Source organism: Coffea arabica, chromosome 5e, assembly GCF_036785885.1.
Source record: "Coffea arabica cultivar ET-39 chromosome 5e, Coffea Arabica ET-39 HiFi, whole genome shotgun sequence".
Lineage (NCBI taxonomy): Eukaryota > Viridiplantae > Streptophyta > Magnoliopsida > Gentianales > Rubiaceae > Coffea > Coffea arabica.
The window spans coordinates 34657327-34665537 of record NC_092318.1 but is presented as its reverse complement, the minus strand read 5'-3'; the positions used below and the strand labels follow the sequence as shown (position 1 = coordinate 34665537).

General features: G+C 39.2%; 1 non-coding gene across 1 annotated transcript; it reads right to left on the bottom strand.

The window, feature by feature from the left end:
- Positions 1 to 1319: 1319 nt before the first annotated feature.
- On the bottom strand, positions 1320 to 1426 carry LOC113688728 (small nucleolar RNA R71). The gene has a single exon (XR_003448089.1). It is a non-coding gene; the product is annotated as a small nucleolar RNA R71 (small nucleolar RNA).
- Positions 1427 to 8211: the final 6785 nt, after the last annotated feature.

Below are 8211 nucleotides of genomic sequence, written 5' to 3'. Positions count from 1 at the left end.
GTTCTTATGGTTGTTGTATTATTCAATTATCCTAGGCACGGATTTTAGATTAATTCAATAACTTAAAACCAATTAGAATAATTAAATCCGTAATTCTTTAATTATTCTAAATTAGTGGTAACTGACATGATTGGGTTTGTGTCAGGAAAATATACGGCCTAATTTGAAACAACCCTCGTAGCGTGTTGTTTAGTTAGAACAGGGTTTCTCTAGTTCGTAAGGCAATTGGAAAATTGAATCTTACGGTCGTACCTAGGGTTATTTCACAATTAGGGTAATAACTAACGGTCGTACCTTGGCTATCAATAATTAAGGAGAAATTGACTGTCATCACTTGTTTGACAGTTATAACTTGTTTATCAGTTTATAAGTGGAATTATTCTTGCATCAATGATCAATTAGGAGAACCATTTCCAAAGTTGCTTTTTGGCTAGAGCTTATCCAATATTGTTTGAGTCTTTATAATTTGCCATTTAATTTTTATCTATTCGTTACATTTAAGTAGCATAGTTTATTGTCAGTTTTTATAAAACCCTCCATATCCTAAACTCTAGAAGAAATTAATTACACCTAGTCCCTGAGAATTCGACCCTACTTACCACTAGATACAAAATTTGTATTTAATTTGAGCAGGAATTTATTATTGCACAGGCTCGACGACCTGTCAATTTTTGGCGCCGTTGTCGGGGACTGGCATTAGTTAATTAATTTTCTTTTTGAGTTCATTTTGTTTTTAATTTTCTAGCATTTTTCTGGTTTATGCCTCGCTTTTCTCGTACAGGCAAATTAATTTTCAATCCTGAAATAGAGAAGACTGCGCGTAGAACAAGAATAAAGACTAGACAACACAGAGAGGAGCAATTAGCTGCTCAAAGGCTTAATCTAGAAGTCGATCCGACAAACTCTTTCATTGACATCTCGAGTGACTCCAATCAAGAGGATGCCGCCATGGCTAATGCTCGAACATTAAGGAAGATGGCTGCCTCTAATCTAAATCAGCAACCCCTATGCATTACTTTTCTGAATTTAGATAATAACACACCTTTCGAGCCGAAATTTGGTCTAATTCATATTTTACCCTTTTTTCATGGTCTTCCAGGTGAGGAGCCCCACAAGCACTTGCAGGAGTTTGACGTAGTGTGCACAAGTATGAAGCCTCCAGAAATTATTGAGGAACAGATAAAAATGTGAGCATTCCCTTTTCTCTCAAGGATGCAGCAAAGGACTAGTTATATTATTTACCACCGGGTAGTATCACTACTTGGGAGCAGTTGCAGAAGAAATTCTTGAAAAAATATTTTCCTGCATCTCGAGCTTCCAGTCTGAGAAAGGAGATATGCGGCATTAAACAGCACCCTGGGGAGTTTCTTTATGACTATTGGGAGCGATTCAAGAAATTGTGTATCAAATGCTCTCAACACCAGATAAGTGAGCAGTTGCTAATTCAATACTTCTATGAGGGTTTACTTTTTCGAGACAGAAGTATTATTGATACTGCAAATGGAGGGGCATTAGTCAATAAAACCCCCAGAGAAGCGTGGAAACTAATAGAGGGGATGGCTGAAAACTCACAGCAGTTTAGCACACACGAGGATATCCCAATGTGTAACATGAATGAAGTGGAAACCTCATCTATTCAGCAGCAGCTGTCTGAACTAACATCGTTTGTTAGGCAATTGGCTGTAGGACAAAAGACAGGGCATGTGGGATTTGTACCAATGGAGGACACCCCATGAACATATGCCCAACGCTTCAAGAGGAGGATGTTGAGTAGGTAAACCTAACTGGTCACGCTCCCGCACCAAGAAAGCAGCATAATCCATACTCTAACACATACAACCCAGGTTGGAGGGATCATCCGAATCTTAGCTATGAAGGAAATAGACAACAGAATTTCATGCTAAATAGACAGCAAGGGTATTAGCAACAGTACCAACCTCGACAGCAATCTTTCTCTTCCAATTCGAGACCTTCATTGGAGGAGTTGGTGAAACAATTAGCTATAAAAACTGCTCAGCATCAGCGAAAGACGGACTCTTACATACAGGAGATACAGAATCAAATAAGTCAGATGGCAATATCAATTAACCGTTTGAAATCTCAAGGTCAAGGAAAGTTGTCATCCCAACCTGAACTAAACTCCAAGAATGTGAGCGTTATAACTTTAAGGAGTGGAAGAGAAGTGGAGGGACCTAAACTTGTGACCTCGAAGGATAAAAATGAATATCAGATTGAGAAGGAGCTTGAGGAGGAAGGAATGAGAAGCGTAGATCCAGAGGTAATTCCTGATTCAATGATTAAAATTCGATCTAATCCGCTACTTTTTCCTAACAGGTTGAAGAAGCCGAAGAAGCAAGACAAGGAGAAGGAGCATTTAGAGATATTTCGTAAGGTGGAAATAAACATCCCCTTGTTGCATGTCATCAAACAAGTACCAAGATATGCAAAATTTCTCAAAGACTTGTGCATCAATAGAAGGAGGTTGAAGGGAGATGAAGAGTTATAGTGGGGGAGAACGTGTCAGCAGTATCTTCAAAGGAAACTCCCACCCAAATGCAGGGGCCCAAGTATGTTCACTATCCCCTTTAGGATAGGAAGTACTTTTATTAGAAATGCCATGTTAGATTTAAGAGTATCAATTAATTTCATGCCAAAATCCATATATGCTTCTTTAAATCTGGGACCGTTGAAAGAAACTGGTATTATAATTTAATTGGCTAACCGAACAAATGCATACCCTGATGGACTAATAGAAGATGTTTTAGTTAAGGTTAATGAATTGGTTTTTCCTGCTGACTTTTATGTCTTAGATATGAATGATGATTATTCCCTAGATCCATCACCTTTGCTATTAGGTAGACCCTTTTGAAGCACAACTCAAACAAAAATTGATGTTAATAAGGGCATTCTATCTATGAAGTTCAATGGAAAAATTGTTCATTTTAACATATTTGAGGTCATGAAGTATCCCTCTACTTCTAGTTCTAATTTGGTTTTTGCTATAAGTGTCATTGATCCTATGGTACAGAAAGTTTTTGAAATTGATAGCAGGGATGAGCTGGAAGTGATCTTAACCAAGCACATTGAGTTATCAACAACTCATAGTAGGGAATTAGGTGATGAATTGCAAAATATGGTCGGGGCATTACAATCCTTGGCGACCACAACAACAAGGTATGGGCTTTGCATCTACTTTTACGCCTGAATCTCACCAAAGACTATTACCCTCTGTTGTGCAAGCACCGATTGTAGAGTTGAAACCTTTACCAGACCATTTGAAATATACATATCTTGGTGACAACGAGACTCTCTCGGTGATCATTTCTGCTAAGTTGTCACCAACTCAAGAGGATACGCTGATTCGAGTTCTTAAAGATCACAAACAGACGATAGGGTGGATTATTGCGGATATTAAGGGGATCAGTAAGTCTGTGTGTATGCACAGAATTAGGCTCGAAGAAGCTAAGCCCATTTGACAAGCTCGAAGAAGGTTGAACCTGCTCATGATGGAAGTAATGAAAAAAGAAAAACTTAAATTGTTGGATGTAGGGATTATTTACGCTACATCAGACAGCCCATAGGTAAGTCCAGTACAAGTAGTCCTGAAAAAAGCGAGGGTGACTATAAAAGCTAATCAAGAGGAAGAGTTGGTACCGGTACGAAAGCCAATCGGGTGGCGGCAGTGCAGAGACTATTGCAAGCTCAACACCGTCACGAAAAAGGATCACTTCCCTCTCCCTTTTATTGATCAAATGGTTGAACGTTTAGCATATAGAGTTTATTACTATTTTTTGGATGATTTTTCAGGTTACTTCCATATCACGATTGCACCAGAGGATTAGGAGAAAACTACCTTCACGTGCCCATTCGAAATCTTTGCGTATAGACGAATGCCATTCGGGTTGTGTAACGCCCCTGCCACGTTCCAGAGATGTATGGTAAGTATCTTCTCTGAATATGTGAAGAAAATTATAGAGGTGTTTATGAATGACTTTAGCGTGTATGGTGATAGTTTCGATAATTGTCTTGACAATTGAAACTAATTTTAAGGTGTATAGAAACTAACCTAGTGCTCAACTGGAAAAAATGTTATTTTATGGTTGAGCAAGGAATAGTTTTAGGACATATAGTTTCATCTAGGGGCATAGAAATTGATAAAACTAAGATAGATATTATTTCTGCTTTACCTTACCCCGCAAGTATGCGGGAAGTGCTCTTTTCTTGGACATACAGGCTTCTATCGTAGGTTCATCAAAGACTTCTCAAAGATTGGAACACCTTTATTTAGACTGTTGCAAAAAGACGTGACGTTTGAGTTCAATAAAGATTGCAAGGAGGCATTCAACAAGTTGAAGGACCTCTTGACTTCATCCCTGATTATTCAACCTACGGATTGGAATATTCCATTCGAGATCATGTGTGACGCAAGTGACCATGCAGTGGGAGTCATGTTAGGGCAGAGAGTAGGAAAAGCAACCCATGCCATCTACTATACATCAAGGGTTTTGAATGGAGCTCAATTGAATTACTCCACCTCAGAGAAGGAGCTTTTAGTAGCTGTCTTTGCTTTATAGAAATTTAGGTCGTATTTACTCGGGGCTAAAGCCGTTGCATTCTCTGATTATGTAGCTCTGAGATACCTGATGACAAAAAAAGATGCGAATCCGAGGCTAATAAGATGGATATTGCTCCTACAAGAGTTCGACCTGGAGATCAGGAATAAAAGAGGATCGGAGAATTTGGTAGCTAACCATCTGAACCACATACCAGTTGAAGAGGAGAATGTTCCACTGAGATATACCTTCCCTGATGAACAATTATTTTTCCTAAATTCTAAATTGCCCTGATATATTGATTTAGTTAATTACCTAGTAACTGGCAAGTTACCTGTAGGTTGGTCTAAAGCGAAGAGGGACAAACCAAGGAGTGACATAAAATACTTCATATGGGATGACCCGTACCTATGGAAGCATTATGCGGATCAAAGAATGTGAAGGTGTGTAAGTGAAAATGAATTTCATTTGATTCTAACTTTTTGTCACTCTTTTGCATGTGGAGGTTATTTTGGACCAAAGAGGACGGCTCCTAAGGTGCTAGAGAGCGGTTTCTTCTGGCCTTCACTATTTAAAGATGCCTACATGTTCTATAAGTCTTGTGAAAGATGTCAAAAGGTAGGTAACATTTCTCGTAGAGATCAAATGTCTCAAACTCCCATGTTCTTTATTGAAATTTTTGATGTTTGGGGGATCAACTTTATGGGTCCTTTCCCCATGTCGTTTGGCTTTTTTTTTTATATAATATTGACAGTTGATTATGTTTCCAAATAGGTGGAAGCTAAAGCCACCCGTACTAAAGATTCGAGAGCGGTTTCAGATTTTGTCAAATTCAATATTTTTGTGCATTTTGGAATGTCGAGGGCATTGTTAGTGACAGAGGGACACACTTCTGCAACAAAATGATAGCGGCATTATTTCGAAAGTATTGTGTCCTTCACAAGATCTCTACATCATATCACCCTCAGACGAATGACCAAGCCGAGGTTTCGAATAGAGAAAGAAAATCTTTCTTGAAAAAAATAGTGTGACCCGATAGGAAGGATTGGAGTCAGAAGTTGGAAGACGCACTCTAGACCTATCAGACAGCGTATACGACACCTATAGGGATGTGTCCCTACAGATTGGTGTTTGGCAAGCCATGCCACCTGCCAGTGGAGTTTGAACACAAAGCGTTCTGGACAATAAAACAGTGCAACATGGATCTAGCAGAGGCGGGTGTTCATCGGAAGTTGGAGTTACAAGAGCTAGAAGAAATCAGAAATGAAACCTATGAGAATGCAGCGATCTATAAGGAGAAAAATAAAGCTTTGTATGATCAGCAAATTTCTATAAAAACTTTTGTCATTGACCAGAAAGTTCTTCTCTACCAATCGAACCTTATGTTATGCGTTCTCCATGGATTGGCCCTTTTATAGTTACTAATACTTTCCATCATGGTGCAGTAGAAATACAAAATTTAAAGATCGAGAAGAAGTTCATTGTCAATGGACACCATCTTAAACCCTATTATGAAGGGCTGCCAGTAGAAGAGGTAGAGATGCTGCACCTCGAAGATCCATCTCACAAGTACTAGGGGCGATTGACAATGTCTAGTCAAAGACGTTAAAGAAAAACGCTTATTGGGAGGCAATACAATCTATTTTAGTTGTTTGTTTAATTCTATTTAGTAGTTTCAATATGTTTTCTTAGAGTTTTTCACAAATTTTTTGTTTAATTTTCCATTTTTGATGATTAGTAGATGTCCCCCCGATATGACGTGCCCGCGTCAACAAGGCGCGTGATAATGTGCAATTCCCATGTTCTTCATCAGAAGAGTTCCCACCCTCATGACGTGCCCACGTCAAGTCACCTGGAAGCTTTTTCTTTGATCCTGGAGCTGACTGACTGACATGACGCACCCGCATCAATAAGGCGCGTGGTAATAAGCAATTCTCCAATTCTCCATCAGAAACGTTGTCACTCTCATGACGCGTCCGCGTCAACAGGGCAGGTGGTAACTCTTAATTCAACAGACCTTCATCATAAGCGTTCTTACCTTCATGACGTGCGCATGTCATGTTCGAGGGAGAGGTATATATATATATTCGTTTAATTTTAAATTTTAAATTTCAAAAAAAAATTTTCATTTAATCTTGAATTTTAATTTTTAATTTAAATTTTAAAAATTTAAAAAAAACCCCGAAACCCATTTCTTTTTTTCTTTTTTCTTTCTTTTTCTTTCTTTCTTCCTTTCTTTTTCTTTCTTTCTCTTTTCCTTCTTTCTTCCTCCCCTGTTCTCTCTTTCAGCCAAAAGCCAACCGCCGCCTCGACGTCCGCCGTTGCCTCACCGCTCACTCAATCCATGCACATCGCCGCCATTTCTCTCCGCTCGCTGCACGCCTCACACAGGCGTCGTTTCCACATCCTCGCGACGTCGTTGTCGTCTTCCACCAGCGCCGTCAATCTCTTCCCTTCCTTCGTTGCTACGTGCCGTCGTTGCTTCTGCCCAAGACACCACAAAAGCCAGCATGCATGTCTCTCTCTCTCCCCCCGCTGTATCACCACATCGTTGCCCGCTGCTGTCGCCGTCTTCCTCGAGCGCTGCACCGCCTATTTAACTACACTGCCACTTCTTGTTGTCGTCGGTGCGGAGGTACTCTACTATCTCCACCTTTAACTAACTCTCTGGAGTATCGAATTTTGGAGTACTATTTCTGGAATTAATTATTAGCCTTAATTGGAAATTATTTTGCTGGATTATACTAAACTACTGAATTGCTGAATTGGGAATTGATTGTTGACCAGCTGCATTACTTGGGGATTTGTTGATATTGTGATTGGAAAGACTGCACATTTAACTATTAAATTGGGAACCACCAGTACTTATATAGAGATCGAAGACAACCTAAGAGGGGGTGAATTAGGTTATTTAAAAACTAATCAAGTTATGAGACACTTTTTTTCTCAATATGAAATTTACCCTCTTTTTCAGATGATCACTCAATGAAACAATTAGTAAGAAAGCAAGATTGCTTGGGAGTAGAAGAGATAAGTAATTAAGGTTCACAAGATAGTAAGTAATAAGGAAAGAATAGCAAACTAATTTCACTTCCAAACTCCTCTTGAGTTTGAATATCACTTATAGAGCAAGTTTCTTCAAGTTGATCAAATACAACCAATCTTTGTGTACAAAGAAAGGATCACTTCCTCCTTACCCCAATCTATACTTGGTCAAATTAGGAAGTTTTACTATCACTCTGGATAACCCTCACAAAGTTACACTATTGAAGTATTTTTCTCACACAAGAAAAGCTTATACGAATTTCACACAACTAAGAGTACAAATCTTCTTTGTAGAGTATTTTCTCACTAAAACTACTCTTGATCTCTTGTATTCTCAATGTGCAAAAGTTCTTTCAAAGTCATTGATCATGCACTATTTATATGAGGCCCAAAAGTGCCTCTATTAATGCTTCCAACGGATAGAAGACAGCTAAAGAGTCAACTAGCCGTTGGGAGTGTGGGACGTCCGGTACTCCCGTTACTTGTGCCCGACAGTAGGCAGTGAGTTTGAGAGATTTTGTTCAATTCTTCTGGACGTCCGGTGTCCCTGATGCTTGGGTCCAAAAGCAGACGGTGAAATTGAGAAATTTTCTTCAATTCTTTCGGACGTCCG